A 20,395-nucleotide genomic window follows, 5' to 3' on the forward strand; every position below is an offset into this window, starting at 1 on the left:
AGTAGCACTGCCTACTCTGGTCCTTCTCAAACAGAACAGCAGGGCTGAAGGAGGTGGCCAAATTCCTGCCTCTTCAGCCTTCACAAAATTTTGCCTGGTGCCAGCAAAGTTAAATGAAAGGCTCCCATTGTTAGGCGTGGCCTGAAGGTCTTTCTCCTACTAGAGGTTGCTGGCTTTATCCTGACTGCCTGTTCCAAGGTGCATTTTGAACTTGGAATTTTTTTTAATATTTATTTATTTATATTGGAAAGTCAGACATACAGAGAGGAGGAGAGACAGAGAGAAAGATCTTCCATTCAATGATTCACTCCCCAAGTGACAACAACGGCTGAAGCTGAGCTGATCCAAAGCCAGGAGCCAGGAACTTCCTCCAGGTCTCCCACACACTTGCAGAGTCCCAAGGCTTTGGGCCATCCTCAACTGCTTTCCCAGGCCACAAGCAGGGAGCTGAATGGGAAGCAGGGCTGCTGGATTACAAACCAGTCCGCATATGGGATCTCAACACATTCAAGGTGAGGACTTTAGCTGCTAGGGCACTGCGCCAGGCCTAAACTTGGAAAGTTTTGAACTCTAATTTTCAGTGCTATTCTAGTTACTGCTTCAAGACATGTGGGTTTTGCCTGAGATGTGCTGCAACTTGCTCAGGGTCCATTTCCATATCTCTTTAGAAATAACTTCTCTTAAATAGATGTCTCATACCAAAGGCCAGATTTTTGTCATAAATGTAATTCCTAGACCTAGAATTAAAGTAGGGAATGAGATAATGTCTTCTAGAAATAAGGGCCTCTCCCCACGCGGCTGACCTTCCTCTGAGGATAAGGTGAGCTATGATTTCCTGGAACCTGCCAGGTGCTGAGGACAGAGGAGAAACTGCCACACCCCAGGGACACAAACGTGTCGACTCAACATGGTTTTGAGCAATCCAGATAGGATGCTGGAAGTGTATGTGTCTCTCTCAGTCAGAGCAGGTGGGTTTTTACCTGACACAGGGAATGTGTTCAGTAGACACTCGACCTGCAGGAGGCTGCCTAGGGGAAGGAAGGGTTGGAGCTGTGCTAGACTCTTTTTGTTTTAACTAGAAGACGCTAAGAAAGAGGAGGACATGAAGTCAATGACAAATGTAAATGTTCGTGGGTTCCAGGAGTTAGGGGAGTTCCAGTTCGTGGGTTCGGAGACATTCTTAAGGCTTGAAAACCTGCCTAAGGGCCCAAAGAAGGAGTTTGTACACAGAGCTTCTGAGAAACATGAACATCATGGCTACAGAGCTGCCTGAGAAACTTGGATCCTATGGCCGTCAATGCCAGCATCCCATATGGGTACCGACTCATGTCCTGGCTGCTCCATTGTGCTCCAACTCCCTGTTGGTGTCCAGAAAAAGAGAGGAGGATAGCTCAAGTTCTTGGGTCACAAGCCCATGTGGGAGGCCTCGAAGACGCTTTCCCCTTCTGACTTCAGGTTGACTCAACTCCAGCTGTTTCCAATATTTGGGGAGTGAACCAACAGATGGATGACCACTCTCTCTGTCCTCTTTGTACATATGCCTTTCAAATAAAAGTAAATATATCTTATAAAATAAATTAGATCCAGTTCAGATGGAATCATCAATTTTTGGGGTAACATGTGTTTTTTTTTTTAACTCATCCACCAAATATATTGCCAGATAATTTAAGGGGGGTACCTAATCAAGGAACCTCCCCTATTATCTAGTGCATAGCGTATTAACTGAAGTTAATAATCACAAATATTTCAACATGACTGAGAGGTTATTTTAAATTCTTACTAAAAGATGTTAAATGAGAAGGGACATATGTTAATTAGCTTACTTTAATCATTCCTTAACTCATACATACAGCAAAAAAACCAAACTATACCCTATGTGTACATATAGTTATTATTTGGAATTTTAAAATAATGAAATAAAAAACATAATGATACCTTTGCCCACAGCACAGGTCTAGAGATACTTCTTGGTTCTTTCCATGAGAGTCTGTTAGAGGCGTTGGCTGTGTCCCCTGTGTTCCACGATCTGAATCCCCCAGTCGTAAGAAGGTCAAGCAGCCATGCTCGAGCAGAGCTTGGCCCTTCTGTGTTCCCCAGCTGCAGACTCCCCTGGCCCTGTGGCTCACTTTGTGGCTGTCCTTCTGTTACATCCTGGGTGATGCCTGTGAGTGTTTTGCAGTGGAAGGTAGCAAGAAAGCCCTGGCCTTTGCTTGTTTCCCACCCCAACCATAGGTCCTATCCCTGTATCTCCAATGAACGTGAGCCCCTCTCCTGTGCCTGAAAGAAAGACAACCAGAGTTCGAGCCTTCTGGATTGAGCATAACCTTGTCTGCTGTCTGGGTCATGGAGGGGCTCCTTGATAGACATAGTAATCCTATTAATCCTATTAATCAGGGAGGAAAGTTTCCATTTTTTATTTGCAACTCCAGAAATAGGTGTTTTGCTGGTTGCCTCTTTTGAGACTGTATATCCAAGGAAGAATTCCCATTAGGGAAAATTTCTCTCCAGTTCAATCCTCTAGCCTCTTCACCACATGTAGATAGATGCTGACATCTTCAAACCGCCTCATGAGTTCCTCCACGCTCTAGCAGAGTTGGAGCCAGAAAAAAACGGGTGGGAGTTACATATATGAAGGCTAGCAGCTGAGAATCCAGGGATCTTGTGTGGAAGATTCCAGGAGAAAAAAACAAATATGTCCCTCAATAGCCCTGGAACTGTGATTGAATGGATCATTTTCTGAGGGAAGTGTGGGAGAGACTGGGCCAAGTCCTAACTGACACGCCCTCAATCCTCTTTCGTCATTCCAGCCATCTTATAAACACATCTCGTTAAGTCCCCGCGTGTCCCTCTCCTCCTCATTCATTCATTCTTCTGACATCCACCATGGATCAGGCATGGCCTTGAAGCAATAAACATTGTCTTGAAGTCACATATGCTTGCCTGAATTTTTTGTTCTAATTTTAGTATGTGTGCTGTATTTTTTTATCTTAGAGTTTTTTTTTTTTTTTTTTTTTTTTTTTTGTTTGGCTCAGTATGTGAACACGGGGAAACAGAATTTTAGCTTGTAAAGGACCTGCATGCAATTTACTCAGCATTTCAGTAGGTTGTTGGTGGAAATGCAAAGTGGTGCAGCCATTGTGGAAAATAATTGTGTAGTTCCTCAAAAAGTTAAACAAAGAAATACCAAGTGACCAATCTAATTCCTAGAGATATTGTGGGGAGCTGCGGACCCCACAAGGATGAGGGGAGGCTGGCCGAGTGCCAGGAGGCAGGACTTGTCCCGCTAGTTGGGCAGGCAGGAAGTCACAAGGATAGGCTAATTCTCCCTCGCTGTGATTGCTGGCCTATCAGATAGTGCCCCGTGGACCACGGGCAGAAGTGATTGGTTGGAAGAACTGTATATAAGCAGCTCGCTTTCGGCAATAAAGCCCTTTTTGGTTTGTTCTCTCTTTTTGGTTCGTTTCTCTCCCTTTTTGGTTTGCAACATGGTAGTGGCCCATACGGGGAGAATACAGAAACGGGAAGAAATGTGGGAAGAAGGGTGGCGGAAAACTGGAGGAAGGGTGGCGGAAGAACTGGGTAGGAAAGCTTAGACCAATGGGTACAGGAGCAGCGGAGAGAAGGTTTTAAATGCAGCTGCTTTTGCCAGTTTTCCCCGGACCTCCAAGAGTATGACTCGGCGTTTTTAGTGTCGCCATGGCCAGAGCGGCAGCGACAAGATATATTAATGGAAATTTAAAACAAGCACTAAAATAAATGAAACATTTACAGTAGCCACAAATTGAGAACAATTCAAGTGCTCAGAAATGGGTAAGCCACTTGTTATAGAAACACACAATTAGAATATTTTTAGCTGTGAAAACAAATTCATGAAACATGGTACAATGTAGATAAACCTCATAGAAACTAGATTAAGTGACGAAAGCAAGTGTTAAAAATGCTGTATTTATAATTTATTTCATTTATTTCCAGCACAGGGAAATTCATGGAGACTGAGCATAATGGGGACTGCTAAGAATGAGAGTGGAGAATGAGAGGAAACTACCTAATGAACGCAACAATCTGAACATGATTTTTCTTCCCAGATATGCAGGTGTTTAATTCCAAAAACTTTGTGTTAACACTTCATGGATTAATGTCAGTGATTGATGGAGGCTCGATCCACTGTGGTCTCTAGAAAGTGGGTCTTATGGGGGAGTGTTTAGATCCTGGAGACAGGTCCTCAGCAGGTAGATCTTTCAAGAAAACTGGTGATACAAGCCTAATGTATCCTAGCAATTCTTTCTCTGTTTGAGGGCATACCATGTGTTCACTCCTCTGTGTACAATCCTTTACTGCCAGTGTCAAGCCACGTATTGGAGAAGCAGCAGATTTCTGAACCTAGATTTTTGTACACTCAGATTGTGAGTTAAAGTTAAACTCTCCCTCTTAAGTAACTTCTCTCAGATGTTGTATTTAAAGCAACACAGTCTAATATGCTGGGTCTGAAGTTTCATTTTGGAATAATAGCAATAATGAAGCATGAGACAAAGATGGTACTCAGAACACACTGTGAAAATACTATATGTCTAATTATTCACTTCAAAGTAATTAAATTTTGTTAATTTCATGCCAGTGTATTTTTTTTGTTTTTATTTTTTGATTTATTTGTTTTTTTGTTGGAAAGTCAGATTTACAGAGAGGAGAGACAGGGAGAAAGGTCTGATGGTTCACTCCCTAAATGGCTACAATGGCTGGATCAAGCTTTGCAAAGCCAGGAGCTTCTTCTGGGTCTCCCAAGCAGGTGCAGGGTCCTAAGGCTTTGGGCTGTCCTCGACTGCTTTCCCAGGCCTCAGGCAGGGAGCTGGATGGGAAGTGGAGCAGCTGGAACATGAACTGACACCCATATAGAATCCCAGCACATGAAAGGTGAGGGCTTTAGCTGCTAGGCTACAGTACCAGGCCCCTCATTCTAGTACCTTTTAAACAGTTTTATAAATGCATTTTATTTGAAAGTCAGAGAGAGAGAGAGAGAGAGAGAGAGAGAGAGAGAGAGAGAGAGAGAGAGAGAAGGAAAGGAGGAAGGAAGGAAAAAGGAGGGAAGAAGAAAAAGGAAGGAAAAAGGAGGAAGGAAGAAAAAATGCAACAGTCTAGACTTGACCAGGCTGGAGCCAGGATGTGAGTACCAGAGGTTAAAATACTTGAGATGTCACCTGCTACCACTTCAGGGCCTGCATTAGCAGAAAATTGGAATCCAAAGCGGAAGAAACATGTGGATACAGGCTGTCTGATACAGGAAGCATGTGTCCCAAAGTGAATATTCATCACTATTCCAAATGTGTAATCCCCAGTTCATTCTTAACAAGGTACTGAGTTACATTGTGGGTGAAACTTGACTGTGAAATTAAGCGAGCCACCCACAAGAGAGCAAGAGTCATGATTGCACTTACACCAAATGTCCACAAAATGAAGATGCAGTAGAATACAGATTAATGATTTCCAGAAATGGAGGATGGATAGTGAGCGTTAATGGGTAGGACACACCGTTTCAAAGTGATAATTTAATTCTAAAATCAGATAGTGTCGGGGCTGGTGCTGTAGCTCAGCAGCTTAATCCTTTACCTGCAGAAGCCAGCGTCCTATACGGATACTGGTTCTGTTCCTGGATGCTCCACTTCCCATCCAGCTCCCTGCCTGCAGACTGGAAAAGCAACAGAGATGGCCCACATGTTTGGACACTCACACTGTGTGAAACATAAGTGAAGCTCCTGGCTCCTGGCTTCAGATCGTTGAAGCTCCACACGTGCAGCTGTTTGGAAAAATCTCTCCCTCTCTGTCTCCCCTTCTTTCTGCAAATCTGTCTTTCAAATAAAAATAAATCTTAAAATATATAAATTAGGTAGCTGGACTCAGTGCAATGTCTCAATGGCTAAATCCTCACCTTGCAAGCAAGGGTCTTCCATGGGAACCAATTCAGGTCCTGGCTGCTCCACCTCCTATCCAACTCCCTGCTTATGCCCTGGGAAAGCAATAGAGGGTTGACCAAAGCCGTGGGACTCTACATACACATGGAAGACCTGGAGAAGGCTGCTGGCTGCTGACTCTTGGTTGCTGGCTTAGGGTGGGCTCAGCCTCCTGCCGTTTGGGGAGTGAAAGAGCAGATGGAGGATATTTCTCCCTTTTTAAAGCACCCTGGTAGTCATACAAAAACAAGGAACACTAAAATCTACAAAATACAAAGAATGAACCTGCATCTGCTAACGTGTTTCTGTGCCGCCACAGGTGCGAGCATGCATAGTACAATCATCTTCCCCCAGTCATTGCGCTCACAGTTAACTGTGAGCTCTTCCCTGATCCCGATCACTGCCAGGCAAGCTGTCAGATGCTGCTAAAGAGAACACATGAATGGTTTCAATTACCAAGGGGAATTTGGAAGAGTAACATAAAACTAACAACAATGTGCCGGAGTCCTTGCTAGTAACTGTAACTGAATTTATTGTAGACCATATGCAGTTATTTCAGAAGCCAGTTTTGAGGAAAAAAAATAGTGGAGGCAGAACTGGGATAGCAATGAAGTTGTATAACCTCAAGTCCTGGTTGGCTTGGGTGATGTCTGAACCATGAAATTATAGTTCATCATCATCACTCTGGTGAGTCATGATCTCTCATGGTCCCATTGACTCCTTGGCCCAGCTCACTGGCATCCCTAATTCTAAGGATGCATCCAGTAACCGTAAGAGTGGTAGATAGGTGGCAAAATAATTCTAATCACAGTGTAGCCCATGACAAGACAAAATAATTAAAAAAAAACTCTCTAAGAGAAATTAATAATATATTATTGAGTACCCAACAGTATGAATTGCCTGCACTAGGAAACAATTCATTGCTTTTGAGACTACCTAGAACATGAGACTCTTTTAACAAGAAGGTGTCCCCAAAGGAAAGTCCCAGCTAGTAAAGTCGTTAACTACTTGTTAGAGTTAGTAAACACTCCAGGAGACAGATTATCTGCACGTACATTAGGTGTCCGCAGTAGCTGCATCATTCCTGTTCAATGCTTGTGAATGAGGAGGCTGTGTTGAAGGCGCTAGCAGGCAGGCTGTCTCAGAGAACTTGAAAGAGGATGCCTGCCTTGAAAACAGGATAAAAAGATCTTCCTACCCACAATGATTACATGAAAATTACATGTTTTCGAAACATTACCTTCTTTTCCCTTTCCTCAAGCAAAGTGTTCGTTTCTGTCCCACCACAGCCCAGGTCATAGTGTAGCTATTTGCAGTCATCGTTTGGCTGAGGTAGTTGTCCTTATGCTCTGTTTTCCATTCTCTGCTATGATCCCAGATGTCCTCTGCAGGCCCCAAAGAACTACCAGGATGGAGGAATGACTGCACTGGCTTAGGAGACCCAGGTTCCTCTGGGTCCTCCACCCCTGGGGTTCACAGACTTGGTACCCACCACTTCCGGACTGACATGACTCATTTTTTCCTTGGCATCCATCAGTGGGTACCTTAGTTGCAGTCATTCCTCCATCCTGGCTCAAGTGTGAACTGACTGGTGACGTGGCCCAACTTGGCTCCTGCTGTACCCCATCCTTGTCCTTAGAGCTGCCAGTGGATGGGGTGGCCTGGCTCACCCGCTAACCTGACCCACATGCATGCTGGCGGGTATTGTAACCTGGTCTGGGTTGGGCTGCTCCTTCCCTTGGTTCTTGCACTTACCTACAGGGATTGCAACCTTAAAAATGATTTCACCAAACTTCTCTATCTGCGTCTCCTTCCAGTGGCAGATCTTGTGCATACCGGTGGGTCCCTGGTGCATGGTGACTTCGTCATCCTGGCAGAGACAGTCTCCTTGCCCATTTGGCTCATACCCTTTCCTGTTCTTATCATTAAGTGTTGCAGCCCATCCATACCTGGTCAGTACCCAGACACAGCTCTTACATGATTCAGCAGGAGCTAAGACCTAGCCCAGCCTATTCTACACTCACCCTTACTCTCATGAGTATCAGTGGGTGCTGGAGTTTAGCTCAGCCCAGCCCTCCCCAGACCCAGGCCATACCTGTGCCAAGGGAGATTGAAGCCATGTTCAGCCGAGGGCAATGCATCGATTCTGGCACTCGCATTTATTGATGGCAATTCTAACTCAGCCGGAGCATCCCCTTAGCTCTCCAACCAGGCCTATTCCCAGCCACAGTACTTGTGAGTACCAATGGAAATTGCTATTCCACATAAGTGAGCCCACATATCACCCTGCATATTCTACCCAAAGACATGATTCACCCACATGTTTGTGCACTTCATGGCCCAGCCTCACAGAACCTCTTTCCTTTTCTAACACTCTCTGGTGGGTCCCATGTTGTAGCCCTTCAAGTAGCATGACCTTGTTCATGAAAGTTCCCGGGAAGTCATTCCTGGACTTGAACTCTAAGGTCCTTGATGATCCCCATCTATGACATCTCTCAGACTCTCTGTAAGCCCACACCCCCAAGATCTCAGAGCACATTGCAGGTGGCCCACAAGCTTCACTAAGGTACTAATGCTGTGCTGGCCGTTTGCCCCGGGTCCCCCAGCAGCTGCCACATGGCTGGGAGAGTTGAGCCCCTGTGCCTCCAGCTTCAGACTCACCAGGGCTGCCCCCATCAAGATGGTGTTGGAGGGTGGATCCAGGGTCCAGTGTCTGCCCAAATCTGCCCACATTCTAATTACTGTGGGAGAAGGGGTTTCTCAGACCTTGGAGCAAGCTCAGGGATAAGCCCACCATCTGGTAGCAGTGGTTGGAGCTAGGATTCTATACATTGAGCCTGGCTTGGCCTGGGTCCTCCCAGCAGCTGCCACACAGCTGGGAGAGTTGAGCCCCTGTGCCTCCAGCTTCAGAATCACCTGGACTGTCCCCACCAAGATGGCAGTGGTTGTCATGGCCCAGATTGCATATTCTTGATTGAGGGAAATGCTACATATCACTTAAAAGTTACTGTAAGTAAGGATGTAATATTTTTAAACTAAAATTTATCCCCCTGAATTCTTTTTTTTTTTTTTTTAGGATATTCAAAATAATTTTAATGTATTTATATAGAGTAAAAAATTCCATATTTCACAGTATAGATTTAGAAGTTTAGTAATTTTTTTTTGCATATAATATCTTTTTTTATTTATTTATTTTTAATTAATATTTAGCATTATGTGACAGTTTCATAGGCTTTGGGAATCCCCCTCCCCCTCCCCCTATCCCCCTGAATTCTAAGAAACCCTAATTGAGGACTATAGAGATTCCTAATAAATAAAAAAAATGCATTGATATACATTCAAGCTGATTCTTTCCTTAGCTTTAACCTATCAAAAACATTTTCATTTCTGTGTTGCTACCTTGATTTCTAGCATTTGCTTTATTAATAAAAAGTTTTCATTTTGCTGTTTATATTATTCATGTGTTCTTGCATGCTATTATTCACATTGCAATTCTCAGCATTTAAAAAATATTTTTTGGTACAATTTAGTTTACGGTGGCCTCTCCCCTCCCCTCTGTTCTCCCCTCTGGGTTCATAATGTGTGTCCATCGTGACTTTTCGCAAGTCCATCATGCTTCCACTGTAGTGTCTCCCAGCCATGTAGAGAATAACTTTTCATTGTAGGTTAATTCTTGTATCCTGAGCCCTAATGTAGGTACAGTAAGGATTAGGCCTTCATTGTTTATGGATCATACCAATTACAGTTATATGTGGACACTGACTATCTCAGTTGGTTATAAACAATCCACCTCTTAATGATGGTTAGTTAATAAAATACATCACACGTTCTTGTTACATCAGGTGCAAATAAGTATGAAGTAACATTAATAAACATAGAGTAAGATTCACATATGATATCTCTAGATTTGACATCATATTGTATCATATAATATTAGAGCAAACATATGATACCTGACCTTTTGGGATTGACTCATTTCCCTTAGCATAATTTTCCCTAGTTTGGCCCGTTTGGCCACAAAGCAATGCATTTCTTTTTTTTTTTTTTTTTCAGTTGCTGAGTAGTATTCCATAGTGTAGATGAACCACAGTTTGTTTATCAAGTCCTCTTGATGGGCATTTAGGTAGCTTCCATGTTCTTGTGATTGTTGATGGTGCTGCAATAAACATTGGGGTGCATGTTGCTTTGATGTATACCAAGTCTTTTCGATATATTCCTAGAAGTAGTATTGCTGGGTCATATCGCAGGTGAATTTTTAATTGCCTAACTGTTCTCCATACTGACTTCCATAGTGGCTGCACTAGCCTGCATTCCCAGCAGCAATGGAGCAGGGCTCCCTTTTCTCCACAACCTTGACAGTAGGTGTTGTTGGTTGTTTTCTGTATATGGGCGATTTTTTCAGGCATCAGGTGGAAACTCAGTGTTGTTTTTTTTTGTTGTTTTTTTTTTATTTTCATTTTTTCTTCTGTGACCACCTCACTTACATTTCAATTTTAGTTTATACGCAACATATAACATTCATAACATAACATGTTATACATAACATCATATCATCTTAAATTAAGGCAAACATGTGGTATTTAACCTTTTGGGATTGGCTCATTTCCCTTAGCATTATGGTTTCCAGTTTGGCCCATTTGGCCACAAAGAATTGCATTTTGTTTTTTTTAATAGCTGAGTAGTATTCCATGGAGTAGATGAACCATAGCTTTCTTATCCAATCCTCTGCTGATGGGCATTTTGGTTGCTTCCATGTTTTTGCAATTACTGATTGTGCTGCTATGAACATAGGAGTGCATGTTGGTTTCTCATAAAACAAGTGTTCTGGATATATTCCTAGGAGTGCTATTGCTGGATCATACGGTATGTTGAATTTGAGTTGTTTGAATATTCTCCATACTGATTTCCATAGAGGCTGTACCAGCCTGCAGCCCCACCAGCAGTGGAGTAGGGTTCCCTTTTCCCCGCAACCTCGCCAACAAGTGTTGTTGGTGCTTTTATTCATGTGGGCCAGTCTTACTGGCGTTAGGTGGTACCTCATTGATGTTTTAATTTGGATTTCCCTTATTGCCAGGGAACTTGAGCATTTTTTCATATGTTTATTTGCCATTTGGGCTTGTTCCTTTGTGAAGTGTTTGCCCATTTCCCGTGCCCATTTCTTGAGTGGCTTGTTTGTTTTGACATTTTGGTTGTTTTGTAGCTCTTTGTATATTCTGGATATTAGCCCTCTATCACCTATGTCGTGTGCAAAGATCTTCTCCCATTCTGTGGGTTGCCTTTTTACTTTGTTGATTGTTTCTCTAGCTGTACAGAAGCTTCTTAGTTTGATGAGGTCCCAATTGTTTATTTTGGTCTTGATTTCTACTGCATCTGGAGTCTTTTTTAGGAAGTGAGGGCCTACCCCTAAGTGTTCCAGTGTGTTTCCAACATTTTCTTCCAAAAGTTTGAAGGTTTCTGGATGTAGGTTTAGTTCTGTTATCCATTTAGATCTGATCTTAGTGTATGGTGAGAGATGTGGATCTACCTTTTTGTTTCTGCAGGCTATCAACCAGTTGTCCCAACAGCATTTATTGAACAGACCTTCCCATTTGCCTGGGTTGTCGTTTGTCTTTTTGTCAAAGATTATTTGGCTGTACCTGTTTGGGCTCCCTTCTGGTGTTTCTATTCTGTTCCATTGATCTTCCTCTCTATCCTTGTGCCAGTACCAGGCTGTTTTGATAACCACTGCCCTATAGTATGTCCAGAGGTCCGGAACTGTGATTCCCCCTGCTAACTTCCTATTCTTCAGGATGGTTCTAGCTATTCGTGGTTTTTTGTGTTTCCGGATGAACCTTTGGATCATTGTTTCCTCATTGTCAGAGAGCTTGGGCATTTTTTCATGTGTTTGTTAGCCATTTGAATTTGCTCCTTTGTAAAGTATCTGCCCATTTCTTGTGCCCATTTCTTGACTGGTTTGTTTGTTTTGATGTTATAGTTGTTCCGGAGCTCTCCATATATTCTGGAAACTAGCCCTTTGTCTTCTGAGTAGTGTGCAAAGACCTTCTCCCATTCTATTGGTTTCTTATTTATTTTGGTGATTGTTTCCTTTGCTGTGCAGAAACTTCGTAGCTTAATGTAGTCCCATTTGTTTATTTTGGTTTAGACTTCTTTTGCTTTTGGTGTTTTTTTCTAGGAAGTTTTTGTTGACGCCTATGTCTTGTAGAATATGTCCACCTTTTTCTTCCAAAAGTTTGATGGTCTCTGGGTGTAGGTTTAGATCTTTAACCCATTTAGATTTGATCTTTGTTTATGGTGAAAGGTGTGGATCTTGCTTCCTTTTTCTACATGCTATTAACCAGTTGCCCCAACCGCATCTGTTGAAGAGACCTGCCTTTTTCTGTTTTCTTGTCAAAAATTAGGTAGTTGTGCACGTGTGGGTTCCCTTCTGGATTTTCTATTTTACTCCGTTGATCTACCTCTCTGTTTCTGTACCAGTACCAGGCTGTTTTGACCACCACTGCCCTATAATATGTCTGGAGATCTGGGATTGTGATCCCTCCTGCTAGGTTCTTATTCTTCAGGACAGTTCTGGCTATTGGTGGTTTTCTGTGTTTCCAGATGAACCTTTGCATCATTTTTTCCAGCACTGTGAAGTATGTTCTTGCTATTATGATGGGAATCATGTTGAGTGTACATTTTGCTTTTGGTAATGTGGCCATTTTGATGATGTTTACTCTGCCCATCCACGAACAAGGTATTTTTCTCCAATTTTTGAAGTCTTTTTCTATTTCTTGTTTTAATGTTTTATAGTTGTCCTCATATGGGTCTTCCACATCCTTTGTTAGGCTTATTCCAAGGTATTTCATTTTCTGCTCTGTTATTTTGAAGGGTGCCATGCTCTCAGCATTTTTAAAAGTCAGAGTTATGTATTTATTTATTTTTAAAATATTGCTTCTTTTTATTATTATCATTTTATGATACAGTTCCATAAATTGTGGGATTTTACTTATCCCTTACCAACTCCCTCCCCCCTCACTGAGTTCCCCTATATCATTACTGTAGTATAGATCTTCATACAGTCATATGTCCATCATTGCAGGCATGGACTGTGATAGAGAGTCCAGCATCCTATTGCCAAGATACAGTAAACAGTTTCATTGGAAGTCCATCTTTGTCTGGAAGTAGAGATGCATACTGCATTGTATCCTCACATCTGGATATGATAATCTCCATTACATAAGTACTGTACATCCCCTTAAATAAAAAGCCATAAAACAAAATCAGCAACAGGAATAAAAATAGAAATTGACAATGCCATGAAGTTAAATAACATGATGCTAGATGCGATAGTCTCCATTACACAGTTATTATACATGCCCTGAAATGAAAAGCCACAAAAAAAATCAACAAAGGAAGAACAAAAAGAAATTAGTAACACCATGAAGTTAAATAACATGCTACTGAATGACTAACATGTCGCCGAAGAAATGAAAATCAAGAATCTTCCTGAAGAAAATAATGCTACTGTATGAACTATAAGTCATTGAAGAATTTAATGAGAAACAATATGTTTTGAGGAGATGAAACTAACAACAAAAAAAATCAAAATCCATGAGATTTAGTTTCTGCTGATCTTTGTTGGTGAAATGTGTCTTCTGTAGGCAGCAAATAGATGGGTTTTGTTTTTAATCCAGGTTACTAATTTATGGCATTTGATTGATGAGTTTCAGCCATTTACATTCAGGGTTAATATGAATGGTTGGTAATTTGGTCCTGTTTTATCAGCAATAGATTGTTCATTGATTCAGCCTTCTGTTGTTATTTTACTGAAATGTTATTTGCATTTGCCTCTGGTTTTGATGTATGCTATTCCTTTTCTCTATCAAGACTATCTTTAAGTATCATTTGTAGGGCACGTTTGGAAGAGGCAAATTCTTTTAGCGTTTCTTTACTGTGGAAGAATTTTATTTCATTTTCTAGGACAAAGGAAAGATTTGCTGGATACGTTATCTTGGGCCAACATTTTTTTTTTTTTCTTTTAGAATCTGGAATATGTCATTCCATTCTCTTCTGGCCTGTAGAGTTTCCTAGAGATATCTCCTGTGAGTTTAATTGGTATTTCTTTATATGTCAGTTGATTTTTTTCACATGCATGTTGAAGGATCTTTTCCTTATGTTCGATTAAAGAGAGCTTGATCATCATGTGTAATGGTGAAGATTTCTTAGGGTCAAGCCTGTTGGGAGTTCTGTGCCCCTCCTGGATCTTGTTTCCCAATTCTTTCTCTAGATTAAGGAAATTTTCCCTATTATTTCATTAAATACATTTTTAAACCCAGTTTCACTTTATGCACCTTCTGAGACTCCCATAACTCTTACATTTTGACTTTTAACAATGTCTTTCAATTCTTGAATACTTTTTCTGGCCTGATCCAGCTCTGCTTCTAGCTTTTTTTTGTTTCCCCCGGTAACAGGAAATATCATCCAAGATTCTGAGATTCTTTCTTCTGCTTTCTTCATTCTATTTTGGAGACTCTCCACTGCACTTTTAATTTGCTCCACTGTGTTCTTCATTTCTGATACACCAGCTTTCATTTGATTCATTTCCAGTGTGACATATTCCTTAAATTTCTTGAATGCCTGTGTTATGTGCTTCTCATTGTTGATAAGAAGTTTTATAACAAGAGTTTTGAATTCTGTATCCCCCATTTTCTCAATGTCTTCCTCAGTTAACTCTGAGGTTAGCAAAGGCTTTTGCTCCATTGCAGGGGAGTCTTCAGTAATATTCATTGTGCCTTTGTCTCTTTTTTTGCTCTTGGTCATGGTACTTCTGGTTATCAGATTCTTCTCCTTTGGACAGCTTTTTAAGCTGTGTCACCCACAAGTCTACAGTTCAATTTCACTAATAGTAGTTGGTATAGGTTTTTTTTTTTTTTTTTTTTTTTTTTTTTTTTGTCACTTGTGCCATTCCCTCCAGCAAGTTCCAGGTCTGGGTTCTTATGTTAGATTTCCACTGTGGTCTCTGCAGCCCCAGCTCCTGGTTCACCACTCTCCATCTCCTGTGACACTGTGCTGAGACTGCACCATTGTTTATACAACATTTCTCCCACTTATGGTGCAGCAGGTCCCAGGATTAGGGAAAAAACAGTTATCCTATATAGCTAGCTTGTTGATGGTACTGATCTTGCCAGAAGCTGGGCCATTAGGTCTACGGGCCAAATGAACCTATTCTGACCCATATGATGCCATAGTTGGTATTATTTTCCTGTGGGACCAGTGCAATGCACTGAGCTCAGTGAGTTCTCGCAAGCTCAGTGCATGTGCAGCTCATTGTTGTCCCTGTGGTCTTAAAACTTTTGCCACACTGTGCAAAATGGTGCCCAATGTGCCACTACTGGAGTTCTTGGTGTGCTGACCATCAGGTCTGTGGGCTACCCGGACCTGTCTTGGGTGGAACCTGTAGGATACCATGTTGTGCAGTTTGCTGAGCTAGAAATGAGTTCATTCCCAGCTCAAAGCGTGCACAGTACTGTCCATAGCACTTGCCTCCTTACACAAAATGACACCAAATATGGCTCTAGGGGGCGCATAGTGTTCTGAAATCCACACTGTTCCCACGCTGGCCTTCTCAGATCTGCTGCTCTGTCTCTGCTCCTGGTCAAATCAAACAGACCAGCAGGATGGGCTGTTCTATGGGTTCATCACCTGAGCTCCCCCTGATGTAAGTCCCTCCCCACCTGGTTGCTGGTGGATTTTCAGCTGCCAATGGAGTTCAGATCACCATTTGCTGAATTTCGTTGGGGTATCAGTCACTTTACCACCACACTGTTGTTTTTGGTGCTTTCCTGTGTCTTTTAGTCTCCAATCACCCCTCTGCTGTTGTTCTGTCCTCTTTTATTTCTTGGAGTGTACCCTCTTTGCTTCACACTGGCTAATATTTCCCTGTTTAAAAGTGTCCTTACCCCGTTCTGTCTTCTTGATTCTCCCCCAGTTCTCAGCATTTTTTAAATATTTATTTAAACAGAGGAGAGAGAGAAAAAGGAGGTACAGAAAATGGAGATTCATTGTCAAAACACTTGGCCATCTTTCATCATTTTCCTTGATACATTGTTAAGGAGTTGTATTGAAAGTGGAGCATCCAAGATTCAAACGGGTGCTCACAAGGGATTCCAGCATCACAGGCATTGCTGTAACCACTGTGCCATAATTCTGCCCCCTCTAAGTATATCATTCACTTGCTTGGCAACACACACATAACAGAATGGTATTCAGCTACACAAAGAATGAGGTTCTACCGTTTGCAATAAAATAGATACAGTTGGAAAACATGATGTTCAGTGAAATAGTTCAAACAGAATGACAAATATAACATATTTTCTCTGCACGTGGATGCTAAAATTCAAAAAAAGAAAAAAATGATTGCCTTTTGTATCACTATAGCTCCAAATGTAGTTTCATCAAACTTAATTTTATTCTTTTTAAAATCAGTGGTTAAGAATGTTCTACCACTCTATATGCTTCTAAGATTTACATTTAAAATTTAGTGTATGCAGGTGAAATGTTCATCTTTCCATTTGATCCACGTTTATAGCCTCCTCTTTATTCCTGTTAGTCTTTTTGGTTTTTAATTATTTAAATTTTATTTGGGGAAACATTGTTCCCTTGAATAATATAAATTAAAAATACAGTATCTCAAAAAATATACATTATCTCAAAAAGATTCTAATTTGATGATCCGAAATTTCACCAGTTTGAGAGTCTTCTTTCCTGGATTGTGTGTGGGTGTGTATGTGTTTTTCTGTATGTGTTTTGCCTTTTACTCTTTGTATTTATTTTTAAAACTGGACTTGATGAATTTAATTTGGCAATGGAACTTGACATATTTTAGACTTCAGTGAGAAGTATAGTACAATATACACATAATATAATACATCTGTCTTGCTAACAACCATGCTTTATTTACTATTTGCTATAACAGTATTTGACACAGCCTAAAATTTCCTTCAGTGTTCATGATTACTTATAACCTACTGCCTGGAAATTTTATTCAATATCTGACTCCTGTGAGTCATTTACCTGTACCCCACTACTATTTTACAGAAGTCTTGTGGATAGGGTGATAAGGTGTACCTAAAGGGTAAGTTCTCTGGGTGGCAATCTTTTTGTGACACTGTGACCACCCATGGTGTTTCTCAGAACCCTGCCCCTCCAGTGTGGGATGAGACAGGAAGGTTCCAAGTAGCTAGAACTATCTTTCTCTAACCCAGAGAAGATAAGCTGTGATCCACCCACATGGATAATTTATTTTAAGCAGTTTGATTAATGAGAACATATTGGTGTTTTGTATATTTCAGAATGGTTCTCTCCCTTTTGCCTGCTACCAGAATAAGGAATTTTTCTCTGATTATCAGCAAGGTCCTGGTTGAAATCTCTGGAGATGAAATACAAATGCTTAGGGTCCATGTGGATGAGCCTCAGGAATTTACACACAAACTGCTGCAATCTGTCAATTAGGGTCTAAGTTGTCATATTTGTATTGCTCTTGTGTGAGTTTCTGCCTCCAGAAAGTTCTTGATATGTTCCTCTGTGTCCAGGTTTTTGCAGAAAAATATTCATGTAACTTAAAACTTGCAAATATTAGAAAATCATAAATTTTGAGTTTTCTGTTTTGTTTTCTTCCAGTTTCAATTATATGATGACTTTCAAATGCTTTATATATTAGTTCACAAATTGGAGGTTTATAAATTAAACTGCCCCCAGTCTTACAGAAGGAAAATTTTCCCCACAACTCTCAATGATTCTGATTGTGCTAAGCTGATTCCATGTTGTGTTATGTACCAAGACACAAAACACTTTTGCTGAATACTGTTCAATTCTGTTGAATTGACAGCTTGCTATTCATGCAGTTGCTGGAATTTAAATGTTGCCTGGAATTGTTTGCCTTTGGGCCTAAATATGAGAAATTACTTCCATTTTTCCAGGTATTTACCCAGGTAAAATCATGTGGTGGAGGGATTCTATTGTTTTCCTAATAAAAATGATTGATTTGTTTATTTGAAAGGCAGTTTCAGAGACAAAGTGGAGAGAAGAGGAGAAACAGAGAGAGAGAGATCAGCATCCTTCTGTTGGTTGACTCCTTAAATGGCCACAATGGCCCATATTTAGCCAGACTGAAACCAGGAGCCAAGAGATTCTTCCAGGTACCTCACATGTCCCAAACATATGGGACAGCTTCCTTTATTTTCCCTGGTCCATTATTAAGAAGCTGGCTTGGAAGTGGAGCATCTGGAACTCAAATCATCACGCACCTAGGATGGTAGCCTCTGAGGCTTAACCAGCTGCACCACAATGGAAGCTCTGCCTTTTAAAAAATTGTCAAATATTCTCCAAAATGATTGTAACATTTTAAATTAAACAAAAATTTTTATGGGAACTTAAGTTCCTCTAGTCTTTCCAAAATGTAGTACTTTTTGTAATTTTAGTCATTCTAATAGATGTATAGAAATATCTATACATCATATAGTTTTAATTTATATTATAATAATAAATAATGATGGAGGCATATTTACATATGCTTATTTATAATTTTGCATCTTCCTTTGAGAAAAACCAATGCGAATATCAATTAAAAATGTTTTTATTTATATAAGGTGAACAAATTTTATGCGTTTCACATATATAGATTCAGAATATTGTGATATGGCCTACCCTACTCCAAAATGAATTTATGTCATCTTGTAGTTTCTATCTCTTTATGTAATTTTTATTCAATCTCTTGTAAGGTACCTGACTTGAACAACACTCCATTTTTGGTGGTTTATTGATTTTCTTAATTGTTCTTTGATAAGTGTGTATACATGTGTAAAATCCAGTTTACCAATTCTTCCTTTTAGAAACCAAGGGTTCCAGTGTTTTCTATTGTCACATTTAAGATCTTACTTTTGAGTTACTCATTTATGGCTGACATTTTGAAACATTTAAAACAATAAACACAGGTTTATTGAGTTAGCTATTTCAAAATGGGAGAAAGAGAGAGAGGGAATGTAGAAAGGGAAGAGAAAGAAAAAAAAGTTCTATTCTACTAGCTTCTTCATCAAACCTCTGTACCAGCCCAGAATGGTGGTCAAGGTCCAACAGAGGAGCTCCAACAGGCGTTCTTTTTGGGTAACAAGAGCCTAAATACTCAGGGCCATCATGTGTTGCCTCCCAGGCATGTTAGTAAGAAACCAGGTTAAAAATAGTGATGACATTTGGGGCCAGGGAGGTGGTGTATCAGGCTAATCCTCTACCTGCCAGGGTCAGCATCCCCCTTGTGGGAGGCCATTAGTGTCCTAGCTGCTGCGCTTCTGCTCCAACTTTCTGCTTACCAACTGGAAAAGCAGCAGAGGATGGCCCAAAGCCAGGGGCCCTGCACTCATGTGGGAGGTGGGGAGAAGCTCCTGACTCCCAGCTTCAGGTCAGTTTAGCTCTGGTTGTTGCAGCCATTGGGGAAGTCAACAAGCTGATGGAAGACTTCTCTTTTTGTTTCTCTCCTTTCTGTAAAAATCTTGCTTTCAAATAAAAATAAATAAATCAAAATATAAAGAAGTAGTGATGAAATCAATCTCAAGGATAATGATATCCCAAGTGATAGCCTAAGCCCTGGTGCTTGCCTCCTAAGGTTTATTTTTCGTTGACTTTCTGTAAGTTGAGGCAAATGGATTGAGCTGCTTTGCTGTGATCTTCTCTGCTTTGTTTTATTTTTATATGTGAATCCAATTGTCTAGCACTCTTGTTTAAAGCACCAGACTTCCTCCAGTGGTGTTCCTTTGCATATTTTTCAAAAAAAAATGCATCTATATTGTTTCTTTGTTTTGTTCCATTGATATGCACTTGTACCAATTATAATACAGAGCTGCCCTGAGTGCTGTGACTTTTATGATAAATAGCAAAAACAAACAGTGCTGCTCCTAAGCTTTGTTGTATTTCAATGTTGCTCCACATTCTTTTAGATTTCGTGTAACTTAGAATTAGGTTGATAATTTCAATAAGGAGTACTGTATACAATTTACACTTTAATTTTATTGAATCTGTAGATAAATTTGAAGAGATTTGACACATTCACAATTCAAGAGAAAAGCATAGTAAAAATATCATATATTTGGTTTTTTAAATTTCTCATAAATCCTTGTTTTATGACTTTGAAGGCTTTATATGATATCTTAAAAGTTATAATTTGTAATAATCCACTGCTAGTATAAATTATATAATTTATTTTGATATATTGGCATGCGTCTTAGACACTTTACAATATCAAAGTAAATTACCATAGGAAACAGGTGTGATTTAATGGATTAAATTGCTACTATGAATGCCTGCACTCCATATTGGACAATAAATTGAATGCCAGTTCCTCCACTTCTGGTCCAGCTTCCTGCTAATGTGCTTGGGAAAGGAAGAGATGGGAGCAAAAACCTTCAGGCTCCCATGGCTCATGT

This window comes from Ochotona princeps, chromosome 4, assembly GCF_030435755.1.
Source record: "Ochotona princeps isolate mOchPri1 chromosome 4, mOchPri1.hap1, whole genome shotgun sequence".
Lineage (NCBI taxonomy): Eukaryota > Metazoa > Chordata > Mammalia > Lagomorpha > Ochotonidae > Ochotona > Ochotona princeps.